This window comes from Pseudophryne corroboree, chromosome 10 (genome assembly GCF_028390025.1).
Source record: "Pseudophryne corroboree isolate aPseCor3 chromosome 10, aPseCor3.hap2, whole genome shotgun sequence".
Classification (NCBI taxonomy): domain Eukaryota; kingdom Metazoa; phylum Chordata; class Amphibia; order Anura; family Myobatrachidae; genus Pseudophryne; species Pseudophryne corroboree.
In genome coordinates this window covers 22,131,367-22,138,733 of record NC_086453.1, presented here as the reverse complement: position 1 = coordinate 22,138,733, position 7,367 = coordinate 22,131,367, and positions in this window count along the sequence as shown.

The following is a 7,367-nucleotide window of genomic DNA, read 5'->3' as shown; positions in this document are numbered from 1 at the left end:
GCCTCGCAACTTCATATTATCACACTATAAATAAATATATTTTCACACCCCCTCTACGCACACAATTAGCAGCATTACACATAACAGCCACAGCAGTGTTCCTTACACACAATGTCTCCAGTATAGTGACAGATACACATAATGTCTACAGTAGTGCAGTGCCAGATAGACATGACATGCCCCGCAGCAGTGCCAGCTACACATGACATGCCCCCAGCAGTGCCAGATAGACATGATATACCCCCCAGCAGTGCCAGATAGACATGACATGCCCCGCTGCAGTGCCAGATAGACATGATATACCCCCCAGCAGTGCCAGATAGACAAGACATGCCCCGCTGCAGTGCCAGCTACACATGATATGCCCCCCAGCAGTGCCAGCTACACATGATAGTTTTAGGGCAGGGGTGCTTATCACGGGGAGGGCACATTTTGCATTCGGGAGGGCACATATTTAAGTTAGAAGGGCAAAATTATGTACATACTGTAATGCTTGTTGCTCCGTTCAAAATCATGGACCTTGCGTGCCAAAGGCGCGCATCAAAAATTTAGGGCCGTTGCTTCGTGGGGAAGGTGCGTGGCCACATAATAGTGGCAATTCGTATTACACCACACAGTAGTGCAGTTAATACACACTGCACTAGATAGAACCTCCTAGACACTTTGCGCCAGGCAGAGCACGTTAGACACTTTGCGCCAGGCAGAGCACTGATACTCATTGCCTAGCCACAGACGCCTAGCGGGAACACTACATGATATGCTCCCCAGCCGTGCCAGCTACACATGACATGCCCCCCAGCAGTGCCAGATACAGAAATGCCCCCACAGTGCCATAAATGCCCCCACGGTGCCAGATACAGAAATGCCCCCACAGTGCCAGATATGCCCCCACAGTGCCAGATATGCCCCAACAGTGCCAGAAATGCCCCCCACAGTGCCAGAAATGCCCCCCACAGAGCCAGATATGCCCCCACAGAGCCAGAAATGCCCCCACAGAGCCAGATAAATGCCCCCACAGTGCCAGATAAATGCCCCCACAGTGCAAGATAAATGCCCCCACAGTGCAAGATAAATGCCTCCACAGTGCCAGATAAATGCCCCCACAGTGCGGTTCCAACCCCCCCCCCAAATACCTGCGGCGCTGGGGAGGAGTACTGCTGTCCGCCTGTCCGAGTGCGGGAGTGCTGGCGGGCGGGCGAGTGAGAGTGAGGGTCCGGGTGAGGGTCCGGGTGTGGGCGGGCGGCCACTTGTGTGCGTTATGCGCGTTGCGCGGCGCCGGCGTCTGACGTTAGAAACCGGCGCAGCGCGCATAGCGCACACACGAGCGGGCCGGGCCAATGCTGCACACACAGGGCCGGCTCCAGCATCGAATATGGCGGAGCCAGCGCGCGGCGCCCATTAAGGGTGGCGCCCTGCGCGGCCGCTCTATTAGGACATGCCTAGAGCCGGCCCTGATGGTAGCTACACCCCTGTATCATACTTGCCTACCTGACCCTCTCCATGAGGGAGAAAATGCTCTGTTCCTGGACTTTCCTGGTAATGTATGATTGCCATCACCTGTGGTGAACTAGTTAATTGATAAGAAAAGTGTTTCACCACAGGTGATGGCAATCATACATTACCAGGAAAGTCCAGAAACAGAGCATGTTCTCCCTCATGGAGAGGGTCAGGTAGGCAAGTATGCCTGTATATAACACATGTAACTGTGACAGGGAAGGTGGCCCCTTTCAGCTCTGGGCCCATAGCAGCTGCACTCCCTGCACCTATGGTAGCTACACCCCTGTATATAACACATGTAACTGTGACAGGAAAGGTGGCCCCTCTCAGCTCTGTGCCCCATAGCAGCTGCACTGCCTGCACCTATGGTAGCTGTACACACCCTGTATATAACACATGTAACTGTGACAGGGAAGGTGGCCCCTCTCAGCTCTGTGCCCCAAAGCAGCTGCACTTCATGCACCTATGGTAGCTACACCCCTGTATATAACACATATAACTGTGACAGGGAAGGTGGCTCCTCTCAGCTCTGGGCCCATACCAGCTGTACTCCCTTCACCTATGGTAGCTACACCCTGTATATAACACATGTAACTGTGATAGGGAAGGTGGCCCCTCTCAGCTCTGGGCCCCATAGCAGCTGCACTCCCTGCACCTATGGTAGCTACACCCTGTATATAACACATGTAACTGTGACAGGGAAGGTGGCCCCTCTCAGCTCTGGACCCCATAGCAGCTGCACTCCCTGCACCTGTGGTAGCTACACCCTGTATATAACACATGTAACTGTGACATTGAAGGTGGCTCCTCTCAGCTCTGGGCCCCATAGCAGCTGCACTGCCTGCAACTATGGTAGCGACACCCTGTATATAACACATGTAACTGTGACAGGGAAGGTGGCCCCTCTCAGCTCTGGGCCCATAGCAGCTGCACTGCCTGCACCTATGGTAGCGACACCCTGTATATAACACATGTAACTGTGACAGGGAAGGTGGCCCCTCTCAGCTCTGTGCCCCACAGCAGCTGTACTGCCTGCACCTATGGTAGCTACACCCTGTATATAACACATGTGACTGTGACAGGGAAGGTGGCCCCTCTCATCTCTGGGCCCCATAGCAGCTGCACTGCCTGCACCTATGGTAACTACACCCTGTATATAACACATGTGACTGTGACAGGGAAGGCGGCCTCTCTCAGCTCTGGGCCCCATAGCAGCTGGACTCCTTGCACCTATGGTAGCTACACCCTGTATATAACACATGTGACTGTGATAGGGAAGGTGGCCCCTCTCAGCTTTGGGCCCCATAGCAGCTGCATTCCCTGCACCTATGGTAGCTACACCCTGTATATAACACATGTGACTGTGACAGGGAAGGTGGCCTCTCTCAGCTCTGGACCCCATAGCAGCTGCACTCCCTGCACCTATGGTAGCTACACCCTGTATATAACACATGTGACTGTGACAGGGAAGGTGGGCCCCTCTCAGCTCTGGGCCCCATAGCAACTGCACTCTCTGCACCTATGGTAGCTACACCCTGTATATAACACATGTAACTGTGACAGGGAAGGTGGCCCCTCTCAGCTCTGGGCCCCATAGCAGCTGCACTCCCTGCACCTATGGTAGCTACACCCTGTATATAACACATGTATCTGTGATAGGGAAGGTGGCCCCTCTCAGCTCTGGGCCCCATAGCAACTGCACTCCCTGCACCTATGGTAGCTACACCCTGTATATAACACATGTAACTGTGACAGGAAGGTGACCCCTCTCAGCTCTGGGCCCCATAGCAGCTGCACTCCCTGCACCTATGGTAATAACTACATCCCTGTATATAACACATGTAACTGTTACTGGGAAGGTGGCTCCTCTCAGCTCTGGGCCCCATAGCAGCTGCACTGCCTGCAGCTATGGTAGCTACACCCTGTATATAACATATGTAACTGTGACAGGGAAGGTGGCCCCTCTCAGCTCTGGGCCCCATAGCAGCTGCACTTCCTGCACCTATGGTAGCTACACCCTGTATATAACACATGTGACTGTGACAGGGAAGGTGGACCCTCTCAGCTCTGGGCCCCATAGCAGCTGCACTCCCTGCACCTATGGTAGATACACCCTGTATATAGCACATGTAACTGTGACAGGGAAGGTGGCCCCTCTCAGCTCTGGGCCCCATAGCAGCTGCACTGCCTGCACCTATGGTAGCTACACCCTGTATATAACACATGTAACTGTGACAGGGAAGGTGGCCCCTCTCAGCTCTGGGCCCCATAGCAGCTGCACTTCCTGCACCTATGGTAGCTACACCCTGTATATAACACATGTGACTGTGACAGGGAAGGTGGACCCTCTCAGCTCTGGGCCCCATAGCAGCTGCACTTCCTGCACCTATGGTAGATACACCCTGTATATAATAGAGATGAGCGGGTTCGGTTCCTCGGAATCCGAACCCCCCCGAACTTCAGCCTTTTTACACAAGTCCGAGGCAGACTCGGATCTTCCCGCCTTGCTCGGTTAACCCGAGCGCGCCCGAACGTCATCATCCCGCTGTCGGATTCTCGCGAGGCTCGGATTCTATCGCGAGACTCGAATTCTATATAAGGAGCCGCGCGTCGCCGCCATTTTCACACGTGCATTGAGATTGATAGGGAGAGGACGTGGCTGGCGTCCTCTCCGTGTAGAATAGATTAGAGAGACACTTGATTTACTACTTGGGGAGCATTAGGAGTACTCAGTACAGTGCAGAGTTTTGCTGATAGTGACCAGTGACCACCAGTTTTATTTATAATCCGTTCTCTGCCTGAAAAAAAACGATACACAGTCACATACCATATCTGTGCTCAGCCTCAGTGTGCTGCATGATAATATCATCTATGTATATCTGACTGTGCTGAGTGCTCACAGCTCACACAGCTGAATTGTGGGGGAGACTGGGGTGCAGTTATAGCAGGAGTACAGTGCACACTTTTGCTGCCAGTGTGACTGACCAGTAACCACCAGTATATTGTCTGCCTGAAAAAGTTAAACAAACACTCCTGTGGTGTTTTTTTTATTTATTCTATAAACGCATTCTGCTGACAGTGTCCAGCAGGTCCGTCATTCATTATATTATATAAATATTTACCTGCAGTAGTGTTATATTTTTTTTGTTCATCTCTATCATCTTTATCATCTCTATATTAGCAGACGCAGTACGGTAGTCTACGGCTGTGGCTACCTCTGTGTCGTCAGTGCTCGTCCATAATTGTATACCTACCTGTGGTGGGGTTTTTTTTTCTATCTTCTTCATACTAGTAGTTTAGGAGTCTGCTGACAGTGTCCAGCAGGTCCGTCATTATATTATATATACCTGCAGTAGTGATATATATATATTTTTTATATCATTATCATCTCTATACTAGCAGACGCAGTACGGTAGTCCACGGCTGTGGCTACCTCTGTGTCGTCAGTGCTCGTCCATAATTGTATACCTACCTGTGGTGTTTTTTTTTTTCTATCTTCTTCATACTAGTAGTTTAGGAGTCTGCTGACAGTGTCCAGCAGGTCCGTCATTATATTATATATACCTGCAGTAGTGATATATATATATATTTTTTATATCATTATCATCTCTATACTAGCAGACGCAGTACGGTAGTCCACGGCTGTAGCTACCTCTGTGTCGTCAGTGCTCGTCCATAATTGTATACCTACCTGTGGTGGGGTTTTTTTTTCTATCTTCTTCATACTAGTAGTTTAGGAGTCTGCTGACAGTGTCCAGCAGGTCCGTCATTATATTATATATACCTGCAGTAGTGATATATATTTTTTTTATATCATTATCATCTCTATACTAGCAGACGCAGTACGGTAGTCCACGGCTGTAGCTACCTCTGTGTCGTCAGTCACTCGTCATCCATAAGTATACTAGTATCCATCCATCTCCATTGTTTACCTGAGGTGCCTTTTAGTTGTGCCTATTAAAATATGGAGAACAAAAATGTTGAGGTTCCAAAAATAGGGAAAGATGAAGATCCACTTCCACCTCGTGCTGAAGCTGCTGCCACTAGTCATGGCCGAGACGATGAAATTCCATCAACGTCGTCTGCCAAGGCCGATGCCCGATGTCATAGTACAGAGCATGTAAAATCCAAAACACAAAATATCGGTAAAAAAAGGACTCAAAAATCTAAAATAAAATCGTCGGAGGAGAAGCGTAAACTTGCCAATATGCCATTTACCACACGGAGTGGCAAGGAACGGCTGAGGCCCTTGCCTATGTTCATGGCTAGTGGTTCAGCTTCACATTGTTAGGCGCCGGGGTCCGCTCGTCGGTGCGGCCCGGCGCCTAGCAACCAGGGACGCCGTGCGCGTACAGCCGCCGGCTCCCTGGCAACGCTAGACGCCGGGCGCACGGAGCCGCACGGACCCTAGCAACGGGGACGCCACTGGCGGACCGCGTTCCCCGTTGCTGGGTCCATTTAAATTAGTAAGGGCACCTGTTTCCTGGCCGTGCAGCAAGGCAGCTGCACGGCATTCATGCAATCAGCACTGGCAGCAGTTGATTGGAGGGCTTCGGTTTATATGCTCTTGCAGTGCCTCACACAGACGCCGGTAATAGCTTCCTGCATGCTGTATCTGTTTGCTGAGAGTGTTTCCAGTCCTGCTGTATCCGGTCGTTCCTGTCCTCAGTTGTCCTGCACTCGGAAGTCGTCATCTGTTCCTAGAGTCCTGACTGAGCACCGTTAAACATCCAGTGGTGTTCGTGAGTCGCAGCGTAGCCGTGTGTTGCGGCTTGGCCGCTTTATTACTTATTATTTATTATTTGTGTTTCGGAGCTTTTGCGGAGGATTCCGCTCCCACAGATCCACTCTGGTATCCAGCGGTGCTGGGTAGGAGTAATGGACTAGTGGATTTTGGTTGTCCTTTTATCTGACGGTTTTTCCGCGCATACTTCAAGTTTGGTTAGTTAGCTTGTTGCCCTTGGCCTGTTGTAGTCAGAGGTCCTCTTGTCATCATCCTGCCTCGGATTTCCCTTTGTCTCTCACTAAGACCGGGGGGCACCGGAGTTGGGCAGACATAATCCGCCTTTCAAACGTGGCTGCCAGGGGCTCAAGAAACCATAGTCTCGCAAGGGATTTCCGATAGCACGGGTGAGACAATAGAGTTAGGGCGCCAGGGGCAACTAGTCTTTCCTGCTCCCGTAACCAGCATTCCCTTCCAGTACTCTGGCCATTGTCATAAGATCTCCTCCGGTCAGGAGTACTGGAATCATAACATTATTACCGGCCAAACCAAAACTTAAAATTAAACAGGGTTTGATTTTTTCCTTATTCAGTTTTGTAAGAGTTATCGGCCTCATGAATCCCACAGGTTTAGGGCCAAATCCTGGTCAGCTCCTAGTCAGCCAGATTCAAGAACTTACTCAGATGGTTCAGGATCTTTCCCTGCGGGTGAAGTCGCAGGAAGATCTTTTACGAACTTCCCCGAGGGTAGTCCCTGAACCAAAAATGCACTTGCCTGACCGTTTTTCTGGTGATAGGAAGGAGTTTTTTAATTTTAAAGAATCCTGTAAACTTTATTTTCGTTTAAGACCGATCTCCTCAGGTACTGAATCTCAGCGGGTTGGAATCATTATTTCTTTGCTCCAGGGGGATCCTCAGACCTGGGCATTTGGTTTAAAAGCAGAGGATCCGACATTGTTGTCAGTCGACGCTTTTTTGGGGTCTTTAGGGCTTTTGTATGATGACCCTGATAGAGAGGCATCCGCTGAGAGTCAGTTACGCGCTCTCAGACAGGGTAGAAATCCTGCAGAGGTTTATTGTACAGAGTTTCGCCGTTGGTCGAACGACTGTGGCTGGAATGACCCAGCCCTGCGCAGTCAGTTTCGCCT